This window comes from Arachis hypogaea, chromosome 15 (genome assembly GCF_003086295.3).
Source record: "Arachis hypogaea cultivar Tifrunner chromosome 15, arahy.Tifrunner.gnm2.J5K5, whole genome shotgun sequence".
Lineage (NCBI taxonomy): Eukaryota > Viridiplantae > Streptophyta > Magnoliopsida > Fabales > Fabaceae > Arachis > Arachis hypogaea.
Genome location: NC_092050.1, coordinates 27874614 through 27894794, shown reverse-complemented (window position 1 = coordinate 27894794; position 20181 = coordinate 27874614). Strand labels below are relative to the sequence as shown.

Here is a 20181-nt window from a genome sequence, read left to right as displayed (position 1 = left end):
GTTCTTGAGGTATAATCTCATGAACTTCCACCTTCTCTCCAATCATGATACTATGGATCATGATGGCCCGGTCTATAGTAACTTCAGACCGGTTACTAGTAGGAATGATTGAGCATTGAATGAACTCTAGCCATCCCCTAGCCACTGGTTTGAGGTCATGCCTTCTTAGTTGAACCGGCTTGCCTCTTGAGTCAATTTTCCATTGAGCTCCTTCCTCACATATGTCTATGAGGACTTGGTCCAACCTTTGATTAAAGTTGACCCTTCTTGTGTAGGGGCGTGCGTTCTCTTCCATCATTGGCAAGTTGAACGCCAGCCTTACATTTTCCGGACTGAAATCTAAGTATTTCCCCCGAAACATGGTAAGCCAATGCTTCGGATTCGGGTTCACACTTTGATCATGGTTCCTAGTGATCCATGTGTTTGCATAGAACTCTTGAACCATTAAGATGCCGACTTGTTGAATGGGGTTGGTGAGAACTTCCCAACCTTTTCTTCGAATCTCATGTTGGATCTCCGGATACTCATTCTTTTTTAGCTTGAAAGGAACCTCAGGGATCACTTTCTTCTTAGCCATAACTTCATAGAAGTGGTCTTGATGGACCTTTGAGATGAATCTCTCCATCTCCCATGACTCAGAGGTGGAAGCAATTACCTTTCCTTTCCTCTTTCTAGAGGTTTCTCTGGCCTTAGGTGCCATATATGGTTATGGAAAAACAAAAAGCTATGATTTTACCACACCAAACTTAAAATGTTTGCTCGTCCCGAGTAAAAGAAGAAAGAAAGTAGTAGAAGAAGAAGAAGAATGGAGGAGAGGGAGAGGGGTGTGTATTCGGCCAAGGGAAGAAGAAAGGGTTGTGTTGTGTGAAAATGAAGAAGGAAAGAGGGGTTTATATAGGGGTGGGATGGGAGTTAGGGTTCGGCCATTAGGGTTGGGTTTGGGAGGGAAAATAGTTTGAATTTTGAAGGTAGGTGGGGTTTATGAGGAAGAGAGGATGGATGTGAGTGGTGAAGAGGTGATGGGAAAGAGTGATTGAGGTGATTGGTGAAGGGTATTTAGGGAAGAGAATTATGAAAAGGAGTGAAGAGGAGAGAAGAAGTGGTGGGGATCCTGTGGGTCCACAGATCAAGTGGGGTCAAGGACTTAACATCCCTGCTCCAATTAGGCGTGTAAAACGCCCTTACTGTGCAATCCTGGCGTTTAACGCCAGACTGCTGCTTGTTTCTGGCGTTAAACACCCAAATGTAGCCTGTTTCTGGCGTTTAATGCCAGGCAGATGCTTGTTTCTGGCGTTAAATGCCAGGTTGGTGCCTGTTTCTGGCGCTTGTTTCTGGCGTTTAAATGCCAGACTGCTCTCCTCCAGGGTGTGCTGTTTTTAATGCTATTTTTCATTCTGTTTTTTGATTTTTCAATAGTTTTTGTGACTCCACATGATTATCAACCTAAAGAAAACATAAAATAACAATGGAACATAAATAAATATAATTAGATAACATTGGGTTGCCTCCCAACAAGCGCTTCTTTAATGTCAATAGCTTGACAGTGAGCTCTCATGGAGCCTCACAGATGTTCAGAGCATTGTTGAAACCTCCCAACACCAAACTTAGAGTTTGAATGTGGGGGTTCAACACCAAACTTAGAGTTTGGTTGTGGCCTCCCAACACCAAACTTAAAGTTTGACTGTGGGGGCTTTGGTTGACTCTGCTGTGAGAGAAGCTTTTTATGCTTCCTCTCCATGGTTACAGAAGGAGATCCTTGAGTTTTAAACACAAGGTTGTCCTCATTCAGTTGAAGGGCCAACTCTCCTCTGTCCACATCAATCACAGCTCTCGTTGTGGCTAGGAAGGGTCTTCCAAGGATGATGGATTCATCCTCATCCTTCCCAGTGTCTAGGATTATGAAATCAGCAGGGATGTAAAGACCTCCAACCTTTACTAACACGTCCTCTACTTGTCCAAAAGCCTGTTTTCTTGAGTTGTCTGCCATCTCTAATGAGATTCTAGCAGCTTGCACCTCAAAGATCCCACGTTTTTCCATTATAGAGAGTGGCATTAAGTTTATTCCTGACCCCAGGTCACACAGAGCCTTCTCAAAGGTCATAGTGCCTATGGTACAGGGTATTAAGAATTTGCCAGGATCCTGTTTCTTTTGAGGTAATTTCTGCCTGTCCAATGCATTCAGTTCATTGGTGAGCAAGGAAGATTCATCTTCCCAAGTCTCATTATCAAATAATTTGGCATTCAGCTTTATGATTGCACCAAGGTACTTAGCAACGTGCTCTTCAGTAATTTCTTCATCCTCTTCAGAGGAAGAATACTCATCAGAGCTCATGAAGGGCAGAAGGAGGTTTAATGGAATCTCTATGGTCTCTAGATGAGCCTCAGATTCCTTTGGTTCCTCAAAGGGGAACTCCATATTGGTCACTAGACGTCCCAGGAGGTCTTTCTCACTAGGATTCACGTCCTCCTCTTCCCTTGTAGGTTCGGCCATGATGGTCAAATCAATGGCCTTGCACTCTCTCTTTGGATTCTCTTCTGTATTTCTTGGGAGAGTACTAGGAGGAGCTTCAGTGACTCTTTTACTCAGCTGGCCCACTTGTGCCTCCAAATTTCTAATGGAGGACCTTATTTCATTCATGAAACTCACAGTGGCCTTAGATAGATTAGAGACTATATTTGCTAAGCTAGATGGATTCTGCTCAGAATTCTCTGTCTGTTGCTGAGTGGATGATGGAAAAGGCTTGCTATTGCTAAACCTGTTTCTTCCACCATTATTAAAGCCTTGTTGAGGCTTTTGTTGATCCTTCCATGAGAAATTTGGATGATTTCTCCATGATGGATTATAGGTGTTTCCATAGGGTTCACCCATGTAATTCACCTCTGCTATTGCCGGGTTCTCAGGATCATAAGCTTCTTCTTCAGAAGAGGTCTCTTTAGTACTGTTGGATGATTCCTTCAATCCATTCAGACTCTGAGAGATCATATTGACTTGCTGAGTCAATATTTTATTCTGAGCCAATATGGCATTCAGAGTATCAATTTCAAGAACTCCCTTCCGCTGAGGCGTCCCATTACTCATAGGATTCCTTTCAGAAGTATACATGAACTGGTTATTTTAGATAATTCAGACAGACCATCATAGAATATATCCAGGATGGTCCATTCTGAAAGCATGTCAGAAGGACACTTTTTGGTCAGTTCCTTGTATCTTTCCCAAGCTTCATAGAAGGATTCACCTTCTTTTTGTCTGAAGGTTTGAACATCCACTCTAAGCTTACTAAGCTTTTGAGGAGGAAAGAACTTGGCTAAGAAAGTCGTGACCAGCTTATCCCAAGAGTTCAGGCTGTCTTTAGGTTGAGAGTCCAACCATATTCTAGCTCTGTCTCTTACAGCAAATGGGAAAAGCATAAGCCTGTAGACCTCAGGGTCAACCCCATTGGTCTTAACAGTATCACAGATCTGCAAGAATTCAGTTAAGAACTGAAAGGGATCTTCGGATGGAAGTCCATAAAACTTGCAATTCTGTTGCATCAGATAAACTAATTGAGGTTTCAGCTCAAAATTGTTTGCTCCAATGGCAGGGATTGAGATACTTCTTCCATGTAAATTCGAATTAAGTGCAGTAAAGTCACCAAGCATCTTCCTTGCATTGTTATTATTTTCGGCCATGTCTCCTTCTTTTTCAAAAATTTCTGTCAGATTTTCTCCAGAGAGTTGTGCTTTAGCTTCCCTTAGCTTCCTCTTCAGAGTTCTTTCAGGTTCAGGATCAGCTTCAACAAGAATGTTCTTATCCTTGTTCCTGCTCATATGAAAAAGAAGAGAACAGAAAAGAAAATTTGGAATCCTCTATGTCACAATATAGAGATTCCTTTATGTGAGTAGAAGAAGAAAAGAAATTCGAACACAGAAAGATGGAGAGGTTTCGAATTTTTAAGAAAAAGAGGAGTGTTAGTAGATAAATAAAATAATTATAAGGAGATGAGAGAAAAGAATTTTCGAAAATTAAATAAATTAAAATAAAAATACTTTTGTTTTTAATTTAAAATTAAAATTAAAATTTTGAAAATTAAGCAAGGAAAATTAAATCAAATTAAATTAAATTTAAAACAAATAGTTAATGAAAAAGGAAATTTTAGAAAAAGGGAAAGGTGATTTTCGAAAATTAGAGAGAGAGAATTAGTTAGGTAGTTTTGAAAAAGATATGATTGAAACAAAAGGATAGGATTAATTGAAAAAGATTTGAAAATTAAGTTTGAAAAGATAAGAAGTTAGAAAAGATTTTGAAAAAGATATGATTGAAACTTAATTTGAAAAAGATTTGAAAAAGAATTTTGAAAAGATTTGATTTTTGAAATCAAAGTTGATTACTTGACTAACAAGAAACTAAAAAGATATGATTCTAGAGTTTAAAGATTGAACCTTTCTTATTAGGCAAGTAACAAACTTAAAAATTTTGAATCAATCACATTAATTGTTAGCATTAATTTAAAAAATATGAAATAAAAATAAGAAAAAGATTTTGAAAATCAATTTAAAAATTTCAAAAATATTAAGAAAAATGAAAAAGATTTGATTTTTTTTTTGAAAAAGATTTGAAAAAGATAGAATTTTTAAATTGAAAATTTGATTTGACTCATAAGAAACAACTAGATTTTAAAAAATTTTGAAAAAGTCAACTCAAATTTTTAAAAATTTATGAGAGAGAGAGGGAAAGATATTTTTTTGATTTTTGAATTCTTAATGATGAGAGAGAAAAACACAAAAAAGACACAATGCATGGAAATTTTAGATCAAAACACATGATGCATGCAAGAACACTTTGAATGTCAAGATGAACACCAAGAATACTTTGAAGATCAAGATGAACATCAAGACTTATTTTTGAAAATTTTCAAGAAAAGAAACACATGCAAGACACCAAACTTAGAAATTTTTAAACTTTAGACACTAACAAATTGAAAATGCATATGAAAAATTAGAAAAGACACGAAACAAGAAAATATGAAGATCAAACAAGAAGATTGGATAAGAACAACTTGAAGATCATGAAGAATGCAATGCATGAAATTTTCGAAAATAATTTTTAGAAAATTAAAAAGATGCAATTGACACCAAACTTAAAACTTGACTCTAGACTCAAACAAGAAACACAAAATATTTTTGATTTTATGATTTTATAATTTTTTTTATTTTCGAAAATTTATTTTTAGAAAAACAAAAACAAAGAAAAAAGATTTTGAAAAATTTTTGAAAACTTTTTTTGAAAACAAAATAAAAGTTGAAACAAGAAGAAAATTACCTAATCTGAGCAACAAGATGAACCGTCAGTTGTCCAAACTCGAACAATCCCCGGCAACGGCGTCAAAAACTTGGTGCGCGGAAATCGTGACAGTTCATTCCTTGGTAACGGCGCTGAAAACTTAATACGCACGTTCATAATCTTAGTTCTTTGTCACAACTTCGCACAACTAACCAGCAAGTGCACTGGGTCGTCCAAGTAATAAACCTTACGTGAGTAAGGGTCGATCCCACGGAGATTGTCGGCTTAAAGCAAGCTATGGTCACCTTGTAAATCTCAGTCAGGCGGATTCAATTGGTTATGGGGATTTAATAATTAAAAGATAAATAAAACGTAAATTAAAGATAATGATACTTATGTAATTCATTGGTGAGAATTTCAGATAAGCGTATAGAGATGCGTTCATTCCTCCTGAACCTCTGCTTTCCTATTGTCTTCATCCAATCATTCATACTCCTTTCTATGGCAAGCTGTATGTTAGGCATCACCGTTGTCAATGGCTACATCCTGTCCTCTCAGTGAAAATGGTCCAATGCACTGTCACTGCATGGCTAATCATCTGTCAGTTCTCGATCATACTGGAATAAGATCCATTGATCCTTTTGCGTCTGTCACTACGCCCAGCACTCGCGAGTTTGAAGCTCGTCGCAACCATCCCTTTCCAGATCCTACTCGGAATACCACAGACAAGGTTTAGACTTTCCGGATCTCAAGAATGGCCTTCCATGGATTCTAACTTATACCACGAAGACTCTGATTAAGGAATCCCAGAGATACTCATTCAATCTAAGGTAGAACGAAAGTGGTTGTCAGGCACGCATTCATAGGTTGGGAATGATGATGACTGTCACGATCATCACATTCATATTGAGGTGCGAATGAATATCTTAGAATCGGAATAAGCTTGAATTAAATAGAAAAATAATAGTACTTTGTATTAATTCATGAGGAACAGCAGAGCTCCACACCTTAATCTATGGTGTGTAGAAACTCTACCGTTGAAAATACATAAGAACAAGGTCCAGGCATGACCGAATGGCCAGCCTCCCAAGGAGGGTTCAATCATCAAAACATGATTAAAAGATGTAAATACAATAGTAAAAAGTCCTATTTATACTAAACTAGTTACTAGGGTTTACAGAAATGAGTAAATGATGCAGAAATCCACTTCTGGGGCCCACTTGGTGTGTGCTTGAGCTGAGCATTGAGCTTTACACGTGTAGAGGCTTCTCTTGGAGTTGAACGCCAGTTTGTAACCTGTTTGTGGCGTTTAACTCCACTCTGCAACCTGTTTCTGGCGTTTAACTCCAGAATGCAGCATGGAACTGGCGTTGAACGCCAGTTTGTGTCATCTAAACTCGAGCAAAGTATGGACTATTATATATTTCTGGAAAGCCCTGGATGTCTACTTTCCAACGCAATTAAGAGCGCGCCATTTGAAGTTTTGTAGCTCCAGAAAATTCACTTTGAGTACAGGGAGGTCAGAATCCAATAGCATCTGCAGTCCTTCTTCAACCTCTGAATCTGATTTTTGCTCAAGTCCTTCAATTTCAGCCAGAAATTACCTGAAATCACAGAAAAACACACAAACTCATAGTAAAGTCCAGAATTTTGATTTTTATTTAAAAACTAATAAAAATATACTAAAGACTAACTAAATCATACTGAAAACTATGTAAAAACAATGCCAAAAAACGTATAAATTATCCGCTCATCAGCTGTGCGTACGCACACAAACCAGAAATCACAAATTCTGCAACATTCATAGAATTCAGATTTTAGACACCAACTTGCAAGGATCATATCTTTTTATACAAAATTTGGATTTCTACAAAATTGATATAGTTTTAAAGCTCTTTAAAATATCTTTAATTTGATACAAAAATCATTCAATTTCAAAAACCGTAGCTCAAGATATAATTTTTCAAAGTTCACCAAAAATCTATTTTTATCAAAAACAACAAGGTCCTTAACTTTTCCAAAATTCACAACCAAAATCCAATTAAACCAAAACCTACTCAATTACACTATAAAACACTATCACATACTATACTTCTCCTTCCTATTGCAAATTTAATCAACCCCAAACCTCTTTCACTCAATCTTTCCCACCATAACTCAACAATAATCCATAATTCACAAATCCAAACCTCAACTTCACAACTCCCACACAATTAACATCATAACTCATCAACATCATTCTGAACCATCAGAGTCCTTATTCATCAACATCTAAAAATATCATAAACAATCATAATTCTCCTCATTCAATAATGACATTTTCATTAATCATCATCAATCATCAAGAACTCTCAACAACCATAATGAATCTTAACATTCATCATCAAATTTCTCAACATCAACAACCATCAACATATAATATCACTCCGCAACCATATCCACTCCATACACTATTATATCTATCACTAAATCACAATTCACATTCAATTAACATATACATTCAATTCAATCCTATCTTAAGGTCAACTAGCCTAAGTGTCTAGAAATATTATATATTACATAGAGGAAACTGAAACCATACTTTGGCCGATTCCTAAAATGCACACTGTACCAAGATTGAAATCCAACAAGCTTTCAATTACCAACAACACTTCCTAAAGGCCACAATCAACTCCACAAACAAGCTATACATCATAAACATATCAAAAATCAAAACCTAACATTCACAATATAACCAACTACAAGGGTTTATAAGAAACCTCACCTTATCCACGAAATTGAGGATGAGACCCAACAATTCCTCACTAAAGGTTAGTACCTAAACAACCAAAACACAAAAATCCACTCAAAATTCAAGCCTTGAATTTCGAATTTCTTGGGATAGAGTAAAGGAGAGGAAATTTCGAGTTCTTACCTAGACAAGATAGATGGAACTAACGGGCTCAATAAGAGCTTCGCTTAGCCACTGACGGCACGCGAATCGGAGTACTATAGCTAAAGTTATGGCCACCGAAAGTGGAGGATGAATAATGCTTTCTCTCTTTTCTTCACTCTTCTTTTTCAGCTGCTAGGGTTCGGTTTCAAGTGTGTTATGAGCTCCTTTGGGTTCATTTACACACTTATATATGTTGGGCTTGGGCCCAACTTAGACCCGGTCCAACCCGTTAGCGTTTTAACCCATTTGGCCTAACTTTGGGCTAAACCTTTAAAATTAGTGCCCGATTTTCAACTTTAAATTATTATTGTCCTTTCAAAATAATAAATCAAATTTTCAAAATCTTATATTTATTAAAATACGGTACTGGACATACTAGAGCCAGTACTGCCGACTTAAGCACCGGTACACATTTTTACAAAAATCTTTCGCAAAAGATACATTTTCCAACTTAGAAAAATTCATTAAAATCAAATTTCACCTTTATATACTCGAATTAAAACTTCTAAATTTTGAATCTATTTCGGGCACTTAAAAATTATTATTTTTATTAAAACAGTTTTACGAGAAAAACTTCGGTTCTTACATCTTTAGCTGTAATACCTTTTGAAGTTACATGCATGCCACGACCTAGGGAGCTCATTTCTTCTTAAGTCGAACACTTTATAGTAGCCCTTCCCTAAGACCTCGGTAACTTTGTAAGGTCCCTTCCAATTTGCAGCCAGCTTTTTCTCACCCGACTTCTAAACTCTGGTGTCATTTTGGATCAGTATGAGGTCATTCATGGTAAAGCTTCTTCTAATGACTTTCTGATTGTACCTTAGGGTCATCCTTTGTTTCAACGCTTCCTCCTTTATCTGAGCTTGTTCTCGGACTTCTGGAAGGAGGTTAAGTCCTTCTTTTTATGCTCGGATATTAACCACTTCATCATAGAATCTAACCCTTGGAGATTCTTCAGCGATTTCTACAGGAATCATGGCCTCTATGTCATAAGTAAGTCAGAAGGGTGACTCCCCAGTTGTTGAGTGGGGAGTTATCAGATATGCACACAAGACTTGATAAAAATCTTTCGCCCATGCTCCCTTTGCATCTTGTAGTTGGCGTTTCAACCCGGCCAATAACGCTTTATTTGTAGCTCCTGCTTGTCCGTTGGCCTGAGGGTGTTCTACCGATGTGAATTGGTGCTTAATCTTGAGGCTAGCCACTAAGTTCCTAAAGGTTGAGTCGATGAATTGGGTTCCGTTGTCCGTGGTGATGGAGTATGGAACTCCAAACCGGGTGACAATATTTTTATAGAGAAATTTCTGACTTCTTTGAGCTGTGATGGTTGCCAAAGGTTCTGTCTCGATCCACTTAGTAAAATAATCAATACCTAGTATGAGGTACTTTACTTGTCCGGGAGCTTGTGAAAATGGACCAAGAAGGTCAAGGTCCCATTTTGTAAATGGCCAAGGTGAGGTGACACTGATAAGTTCCTCCGAAGGTGCTACATGGAAGTTGCCATATTTTTGACAAGGTGGACACTTTTTCATGAAGTCGGCCACATCCCTTTGCAAAGTCGGCCAAAAGGAGCCGGCTCAGATCACTTTCTTGTCTAGTGATCATGCTCCTAAGTGATTTCCACATATGCCATTATGAACTTCTTCCAGGACCTCTTTAGTCTTAGAGGTCGGGACACACTTTAGTAGAAGTGTGGATACTCCTGTTTTATAGAGAATGTTGTGGACCAATGTATAGTTTTGTGCTTCCCTTATGAGCCTCCTTACTCCTTTTTATCTTTTGGGGTGATATCAAATTTAAGATATTTGATTATGGGAGTTATCCATCCTAGGCTTTGGTTGGATATCGTCATTGTATCCGACTTGTCTTCTTCCTTCAATACTGATGATGCGTGGAGAGTTCCTGGATCAGCCTTCTATTGTTGCCCCCTGACTTAATGCTGGCTAATTTAGAGAGGGCATCTGCTCAGGCATTGGATTCCTGAGCTATATGTCGAACTTCTCTTTTTGAGAACTGTGCTAATTGTTCATGTGCTTCTTCCAGGTACTTCCTAATGTTGGGGTCTTTAGCTTGATAAGTACCGTTAACTTGGAAAGTTATCACTTGAGAGTCACTAAACACTATCAATCTTTTTGCCCTTACCTCTTTAGCGAGCTTCAAGCCAGAAAGCAAAGCTTTATATTCTGCTTGATTGTTAGAAGCAGGAAACTCGAACTTTAGTGATAGTTCAATCCGAGTTCCTTCTTCATTCTCCATGATAACTCCTACTTGACTTCTAGCTTTGTTGGATGATCCATTTACGTACAAATTCCAAGTTGACGAATTTTCCCATACTTTAGTGTATTCTGCCACAAAGTCGGCTAAATACTGTGATTTGATGGCTGTCTGAGTTTCATATCTTAGGTCAAACTCGAATAGTTCTATAGCCTATTGTAGCATCCTTCCTGCAATGTACGTCTTCTGTAGAATATACTTCGTGGGTTGATTAGTTCGGACCTTTATAGTGTGAGCTTGAAAGTAAGGTCAGAGCCTTCTAGAAGTGATGATAAGGGTGTATGCAAACTTTTCTATCTTTTGATAGTTTAGTTCTGCCCTCTGTAGTGCTTTGCTCACAAAGTAGATGGGTTGTTGTCCGTGTTCACCTTCTTGGACCAAAGCTGAGGCTATAACACGACTTGCTACTGCTAGGTAGAGAATGAGCTCCTCCCTTGGGACAGGTCAGGTAAGTATTGGGGGTTGGCTTAAGAATGTTTAAAGTTCTAGAAGGTTTGTTCACATTTCTGACTCCATTCAAATTGGTTCCCTTTTTTAAGTATTGAGAACAAGGGTAGACACTTCAGAGTTGATCTTGCTAGAAACCTAGACAATGCTGCCAACCTCCCATTTAGTTGTTGTACTTCCTTGAGGTAAGTCGGACTTTTCATTTCCAATATTATTATACATTTGTCCAGGTTGGCCTCAATGCCTCTTTGAGTGAACACGAAGTCCAAGAACTTCCCGGCTTCTACTACAAAAGTGCATTTGAAGGATTTAACTTCATCCCATGCTTCCTTATTGTGGAAAATACCTTGGATAAATTAGTCAAAAGAGAAAAGTCATCTCGGGTCTTGACGAGCATATTTTCCACATATACCTCCATTAGTTTTCCAATGTGAGATGAAAATACCTTATTCATTAGTCGTTGATATGTAGCTCCAGCATTTTTCAGTCTGAAATACATTACTACATAACAATAGTTAACCTTTGGAGTAATGAAAAAAAAGTCATTTCTTAGTCTAGTTTGTACATCGGGATTTGATTGTATCCCAAGTACGCATCCATGAAGGTCAAATATCTATATCTTAAGCTCAACCAGGGCATCAATACTAGAGAGAGTGTATGGATCCTTGGGACAAGCTTTGTTGAGGTCGGTGTAATCAACATACATCTTCCATTTTCTATTCTGCTTTTTTACAAGGACCACATTAGCCAGCCACAAGGGATACTTTACTTCCCTTATAAACCCAGTTTCTAATAAGGCTTGCACCTGTTCTTCCACAACTTGTGTTCTTTCAAGACCGAGCTTCCGTCGCTTTTGCTGAACAGGTCGAAAACCTGGATAAACGGCGAGCTTGTGTGACATGAGGTCGGGGTTTATACCAGGCATATCGGAGGCTTTTCAGGCAAAGAGATCGGAATTCCTTTGTAAGAGAACAACGAGTTGTGCCTTTAGACCTTCCTCCAAGTTGGCCCCTATACTCGTAGTCTTTTCTGCCTGATCTCCAATTTGTACCTTTTTTATCTTTCCTTTAAGTTGGGGACGTAGCTCTTCCCGAACTCAGACACTGCCGAACTCAATAGTATTGACTTCTTTACCTCTTGTACTATCTTTTAAGTTGAAACTTTCATTGTAACACTATCTTGCCAAATTCTGGTCTCCCTTTACAATAGCGATTCCTTCTGCAGTTAGGAACTTCATACACAGGTGGGGTGTAGAGACAACTGCAGCTAGTCGGTTTAAAGTGGTTCGGCCTATTAAGCCATTGTAAGTGGATATGATGTCGACCGCAGTGTAGTCAATGCTTAAAGTTCTTGATCTTGTGCCTTTACCAAAGGTGGTGTATAACGAGATGAAACCAAGAGGTCGGATTGGTGTGTCCTCTAACCCAAAAAGGTTTCTGGATATGCCTTCAAATCCTTTTTTTATATCCCGAGTTTGTCAAAAGTGGGCTAAAATAGTATGTCAGACGAACTTCCTTGATCCACCAAAATTCTATGGAGATTGGCATTAGCAATGATCATTGTAATTACCACAGGGTCGTCGTGGCCCGATGTTACCCCTTGCACATCTTCTTTGGTGAATGAGATGGTTGGTAAGTCAGGAGCTCAACTATCGTCCCCAACTTGATATACTTCTTTAAGATGCCTTTTACTGAGGATTTAGTGATTCCCCCTCCTAAAAATCCTCTATTTATCATATGTATGTGCCTCTTAGGAGTTTGTGGGGTCGATCTCGTTGTCATCGTCATCTCTTTTCCTTTTCTTTTGGTTGTCCGACCTTTCAACCAATTACCTCTCTAGCTGACATTCTTTAAGTCATAACAATTATTAGTAGAATGCCCATATAGCTTGTGGTACTCACAATATTTTATCCGACTTCCAACCTTTTTGTGCTTGATGGGGCGAGGAGGTGGAAGCTTTTCAGTGTGACATATCCCTCTGTAAACATCAACAAGAGATACTCAGAGTGGGGTGTAATTATGATATCTTCGTGGTTTCTCCGAGTTATACTCCTCATTTTTCTTAGTCTCCTTCTCCTTGTCCCGAGCTTGGTAAGAAGGATTTGACCTTGGGACGGGTTCTCTAAGTCAGAAATTCTCCTTTATGTTGATGTACTTTTCTGCCCGCTCTTGTACTTCGTACAAGGAAGTCGGGTGTCGCTTGGATATTGATTGGGAGAACGACCATTCTCTAAGGCCATTAACCAAACCCATTATTACTGCTATGCTCGAGTCATAAGTCAATGATAATAAGGTGGTACGACTCTTAAGGGGGATTTTTAATACATAAATATAAGTAAAATTGAAAGGAGTATTAATTGAGAAGCCTGAAAAGGGTAAAAATAAAATCGCGAAGTCGTATCACTCACGTATCGACAACTAAAAGATAAAGCGTGAAGTCGAAAGCGATATACAGAAAAAGACATTAAGGAGAATAAGAGAAGGACAATATATAGATATATAACATAAGTAAATAGCTACTAGTCGCGACCCGCAAAGTTTAGGCCGGCTAGGGTATAGTATAAAAGCAGTTTGACAACCATATCTCCTAATCTCTCCCAAATGATACACAAGGGCCTCTATAGGCAAGTTTTCAAAAGGATTAAATACATAGCATGAGTTCTTTAAAAACAAAAGCGGAGAGAATCTAAGCAAAAGTAAATAAGAGATCTTAGAGGTCTTCGCCGTCTTTCAGACAAACCACAGCTCACTGCCGAGCACCTGGACCTGCATCTGAAAAACAAGAGATATATACGAAATGAGAACCCCCGACCCATGGGTTCCCAGTACGGTAAAAGTGCTAAATAAATACAATGCATTGTAATAAAAACTCACTAAACATCCTAAACTTCCTTTCACCAAATATTCATCCTATGTTCTCGCTAATCCATAAATAGGCAACTATCATAAGGGAATGCTAAATCTAATTCATCTTCCTCATGCTTCCCAACTTTCTAACTCTCCAACAAATCAGAATCAGAATCATAAACAAAACCATCACCAGCTATTTTGTCTCAGCAATTCTATATCGATACCTCATATCCTCACCTGGAGCAAGTGAAATCACTTCACTGCGTCTACCCAGGGAGTTCAAATTATCTCATTTTCTACCTAGAGTAGTGAAATCACTTCACTGTGTCTACCTAGGGAACTCAAATTACCTCATTCAATAATCATCATTTTAAATTAATCGTATCATCATTCCATTTCAACAAGAACAGTCTTTAGCGTCAATCGACACCAGCATGAGGGACCTCTCAGTTGTACAAACACAAGCAATACAGGCAAGTAATACACAATAAGGCAAGTAGAACAAATAGCACATAATAAGGTAACATATCATATATGATATAGCAATCCAAAACAAATAGGCAAACCCAAACAATTCAAGCATATGCAAATGATGTATGCCTGCCCTATAGCTGATGATATCATCTGTCGGTTATCACTTATCAAGCCAACCCGACGTGTCCGGTAGCTAACCCAGGCACAGTCTCTCTGTTGCGCCTTATCACCATTAGAGGGAATCCGTGCCCTATCACCATTAGAGGGTATCTGTGTCCTGTCACCATTAGAGGGTATCTGTGCCCTGTCACCATTAGAGGGTATCGGTGCCCTGCCACCCTTACAACCAGAGAGAAAATATAAGCATACTCACATTCAACATTTTTCATCATTATTCATTTACCACATTCATTCATTAATCATATATGCATCTCTGGCATACTCGCCACATGTTCAAGCTTCCTCAATCAATCATAATCATTTAATCATTTAATCATTAATTATATACATATACATACTCAGCCATAATTCAATGCTTATCACATCCATCCTGCTCATAACATACACAGCACTTTCACCATCATCCTCAGCAACTCATACAATCATCATTACTCATCATTCATCATTAATTCTCACTTTACTTCATCCACAAGTTACCACATGTCCTAGCTTCCTTTCATTACTAGGCATACTATAAAGATTTAAGGCTAAAACGATGAAAATGGAAGCTTAGAGGTTTGAAATTCAGTTTAAAAATACAAAAATCATATTTGCTGAAAACAGGGTCACGCGTGCGCGTCGCCCATGCACACGCGTGGAAAGCGGAATAAGGGAGTGACGCGTGAGCATCGCCCATGCGTACGCGTGGAAATCAGAGAGGGGAAGTGACGCGTGCGCGTCAGTCACGCGTACTCGTGGAGGCGTTTTGTGCTCTGCGCACAAATCCGGCACAATACCATCACAACTCTCTGGTTTTTCTACCACGCAGCAGCATCAGCACAGCAACGTGTATGCGTCGGCCACGCACACACGTGGGGGGGGATTATATGGGTTACGCATGCGCGTCGGCCATGCGTTCGCGTGGACGTACATTTTCTTAAAAATTTTACTAAGTCTGAAAAAGTTGCAGAATTTCATTTTCAAACCTCAAACTTCCGGCACACATAACTTCTTCTACAAAATTCATTTTTCAACCATTTCTGAGCCGTTGGAAAGATCGTTGAATAAAATTTCATAAAAATCTGGTTTTGAAGAATTCCTAACTCCGAGGACCGAGTTACAGACCGGCGAAGTTTCGGTTAAAAATCAGTTTTTACCCAAAACAGAAATCACCAATTATTCCAATGTTCACAAGCCAAATTCATTTCCACTCCTCCAAATGACGACAACCCAACCACATTCACATAATTACACTCAACCAAAACCAAACCTACCTCATCTGCATAATTCAATTCAATTTCGTCACCTTCCACTCCTAAATTCCTAATTTCTTATTATTCCCCATTCCTCTCATTTTTTCACACACTCAATATTCAATATCCATTCAATCTCATATGACGTCACACAATACACACATCACTTACCTTCCTTACCTCTTTCCGGCCTCTAGCCCAAGATTCACGGCCTCCGGCCCAAATTCACAATTTAAATGCATATTCCACAAACAAATATTCATTATCCAATTCATCAAATTCTCAACACACCAAACATACAAATTCACACAATTCTCAATCCAATCATTAATTTACATTACATATCAACTATACATATTAGTACCAACCATTTACACAATCCAAACTTAATCCTAGGAGCATATAGCCTAGGAATTCTCATCACACCACACGGTACTTAAATGAAACTTAAACCGTAAATCTTGGAGTCAAACTAATTGAGCCTTTCCTTTGGAAGTCTCCACCAACCTTAGCTCCAAGCCTCACCAAAGCTCCACAAGAAAAACCAATCTCCCAATTGTGCACCAAAATCAACCAATACTCTTAACTCACTGTATCTTATGATGAATATCACCAATGGCTCATACTAGAGCACCATACAATACCTAGATAAACTTGAAGAGCTCATCGAGAGTGATGCGTGGCCGCAAACGGCTTGTCAATCGGAGCACCGTAGGTCAAGTTATGGTGGTTTGAAGTTTCAAGGAGGGTTAGGTTTTTCTCTCTTTTTCCCTCTATTCTCTTCAACGTGAAACACACAAAATGGGAGAGTTGTGGCTGCTGAATGGGCTTAATTAGGCCATATATATGTTGGGTCTTGGGCCCACTTGGACCCGGTTCACTTGGTTTAATCCGTTGGCCCAACTTTGGGCCAAAACCTTTAAGGTTAGAGTTTTAAATCATATTTTAAATATTTCTAACTTCCCAAATTATAATTTCTCATTTCCTAACCTTATTCACTTATAATTAATTTATTCAGCTGCAATACCGGATAAATCTCAGCCGGTATTGTCGGTCAAATTTCTAGTGCGCATTTTTACGTAGAAAACTATGTTTTCCAACTCAGAAAAATTCACTGAGTCTAAATATCATATTTAAATTATCGAATTTCGATTGCTAAATTTTTTAACCATATTCGCTCCTATTTAATTTATTATTTAATTAATTACGGTTTGACCGAATTTTACATCAGGAGGTAAATTTTGTATTCCCAAACAAGCTTTGTTGAATCTCTCCATATAATCTCGGAAGATCTGTTCGACCTCTTGTTTGACCCCAACAGGCTTAGAGCATGCTTGACTTTATCTTTCTGTATTGAAAATCGGGTAAGGAACTTCCTTACCAGGTCATCAAAGCAAGTTACTAACCTGGGTGGTAAGTTGTCAAACCATTTCATTGCAACTTTGGTTAGTATTGTGCAAAGGCCTTGCAACGAGTTGCATCGGACGCATCAGCTAGGTACATCTGACTTTTGAAGTTGCTAAGATGATGTCTTGGGTCGGTCGTCCCATCATAGAGATCCATGTAAGGGGTTTTAAAGTTTCTGGGAACCCTAGTTCGCATGATTTCTTCAACGAACAGATCCTCTCCTCCAAGAGGACCTTTCTCCCGATCCGTCCGATGGCTACGATTTTGAAGGTCAGCCTCTAACTTCATGAGCTTTTCCTCTAGCTTTCTACGTCGGCGTACTTCTTTTTGTAATTCTCTTTCTTCTTCTCGGTGTCGTTTAGCTTCCTGCTCGAGCTGTTCCAATCGACCACGATGTCCATGTACTAGTCCTAATATCTCTGTCGGATGAGGAGGTTTCTCTGCCTCAGGCGAGTGGACTTCTGAGTGAATTCGTCGTGGATGGGGTTTCCTAACGTTCCTTCCCCATGGGGCACTTGTTATTTCCCGTGGTGGGGGTAATGTAAGTATCGATCATCGTTGTAGGGCTTTGGTTTCGATTTGGATGTCGTATGACCGTCTTCAAATTTATTGTCCGCCATATGTAGGTGTAGACTTCCAGGTCCCCAACAACGGTACCAATGTTCTTGGAGTTACCTGAAATGGTGATTTGGGCCTGAATGTGAGGTCCAGATTTCTTCTGAGACAGCGTCCGACTTGTGCTGGTGCCGAGGCGTCACCATCCGAGTTTTTTATGAGGAGGTGGGGATGGTATCTGCAAGAGACTCCGATGCTTAAGTTAGCAAAGGCTATAGACAGATTTTTAGTAGATTGGGTCTGAAATATACCTAAGAGTGTCAGTGTATTTATAGAAGGATGGATAACCACCTTATAAAGTAGTTCCACCTTTATTGGTGGATAACTGTTCCCTTTTTCTAAGAAAGTTGGTGATATCTCCCTTCTAGAAAAGTGGAAAATATCTTAGAGGTTAGTTAATTGTTTAAATAAGTAGGGATGGCCTACCTTCGTTGTGCCCAACCTCTATGAGGTCGGGTAAGAGTGGATGAGGCCACCTTTTCGGGTGGACTTCGACTCTTTTGGACTTGATTTTATATTTGTGGGTCAGCATATGAACATTTAAAATGCATGTAATAATGCTTTAAATCAATTAATGGTAGAAATGTATTTGATTATATTATTAGGAGAAACATAATATTCTAATTTATTACTAGTTATACTAAATATAAATTATATTACAGTCATACATAATTATTTGTTATTAAATTAGAAAATTAAATTATTATATCATTAATTAATATTTTTCTAATCTTAACAGTATTATAATTAAATACATAGACTCACTTTAAGGAATAAATACGTTAATCTCATGATTAGTTTATTTTAGATAGTTATTTTGAGATTTTGTTTCCTAATGTATTAGGTGTAATTTTATTTTGATGCTCTTTATTTTCTCTCTATCTATGTATGGATATTCTCAGAGCATACAACTACTAAAAAAAAATGTTTTTAACAATATTAAGTATTTTCAAAATTTATTTTATACAAAATTATAAATAGAATAACTTTTTATTATAACTACAAGTAATGAAAGAAATAAAATAGAATAATCATTAAACAAAATATATATTAGTTAAATTATTATACTCTGGATAAAGTTCTATAACATATACAAGATATTGAAGGTATAATTAATATATTACTATTATTATTATTATGATTTTTTTATACCATCATTTGATATTTGTATAAATGACAAAAAAATATATAATTATTTTATATAAATTAAATACATTCATGATAAATTTTCTTTAAAAACATATTCAAGACATAAATATAAGAAAATAAACATTTTCTGTTTTTAGTACGAGTACGTACACTAGTTTTTGTTTATTAGATGTTAGTCATTAAATTTTTAGTCATTAAATTTTCAAATTGTAAAACAAATTAGTCCTTAAACTTACAAAAAGAAACATTTTAGTCCCATTCTAAACTAACTAAAAAAAAGATTTGATATGTGTCACAATTTGAAGTTGAACTACCGGATATTAAATAACAATTTGAGAGTATAACGACCACTCAAAAAAAATTTGGAAACCATTTTAGGATTGTATTCTTTCCATTTTTTGTTGTAAATGTAGCAAAATTACCATTATACTCTGTGTAACCTATAAATAGGAGATACAGATTTTAAGATAAATAAAATAAAATAATATAACTCTCCTTATTAGGATTTTATAGAGTAAGTTAGGAAGAGATATTCTCTGTTGCATTTTAGAGTTCATGAATTAAAGAAGAATTTTCTCCATTTCTTGCCTTGGTTTTTCATATTATCTTCTGTTAAGAGATTGGGGTACTCTACTGTACAGATTGGAGTGATATAGAGAGAGAATATAATTCCTTTTATAGTTATTTTTTATTATTTTATTATTATTCAAAATATGAATCCTACCTTTATTAATCTCTCTTTCATTCTATTAAAAGAAAAATCTGTAAACTTACATCTTTATTATATAATTCACCTAAGAGATTCTCAAGGTGTAAGAAAGAAGAGATTTTGGCAACTAATTTCCATAACACTACTAATGAAGATTAGTGTAAATATGATAAATCAAGAAATATTGGGCATAATATTAGATAATTTTATGAGATGAAGGTGTAAGAAAGAAGAGATTTTGGCAACTAATTTCCATAACACTACTAATGAGGATTAGTGTAAATATGATAAATCAAGAAATATTGGGCATAATATTAGATAATTTTATGAGATGAAGGTGTAAGAAAGAAGAGATTTTGGCAACTAATTTCCATAACACTACTAATGAAGATTAGTGTAAATATGATAAATCAAGAAATATTGGGCATAATATTAGATAATTTTATGAGATGTGTGTAGAAGATGTTATGAATTTCACCATTCAGCCTCGGATCACATAAAAAAGCAGATAAAATGAAAATTAGCAACGAAATTTACCTATACTCTAGTTTTATATTTGAACAAACTAGAAATTAGACCGAATTGAATGCTTCCAATACATATTTACTTCACTTACATTACTTATCACTCGTGTATAAAAATCACAGCTA

At 37.2% G+C, this 20181-nt stretch overlaps 1 non-coding gene across 1 annotated transcript; it reads left to right on the top strand.

The window, feature by feature from the left end:
- The first annotated feature begins 3168 nt into the window (after positions 1-3168).
- On the top strand, positions 3169-3276 carry LOC112753812 (small nucleolar RNA R71). Its single transcript, XR_003178177.1, has one exon. It is a non-coding gene; the product is annotated as a small nucleolar RNA R71 (small nucleolar RNA).
- The last annotated feature ends 16905 nt before the right edge of the window (positions 3277-20181 follow it).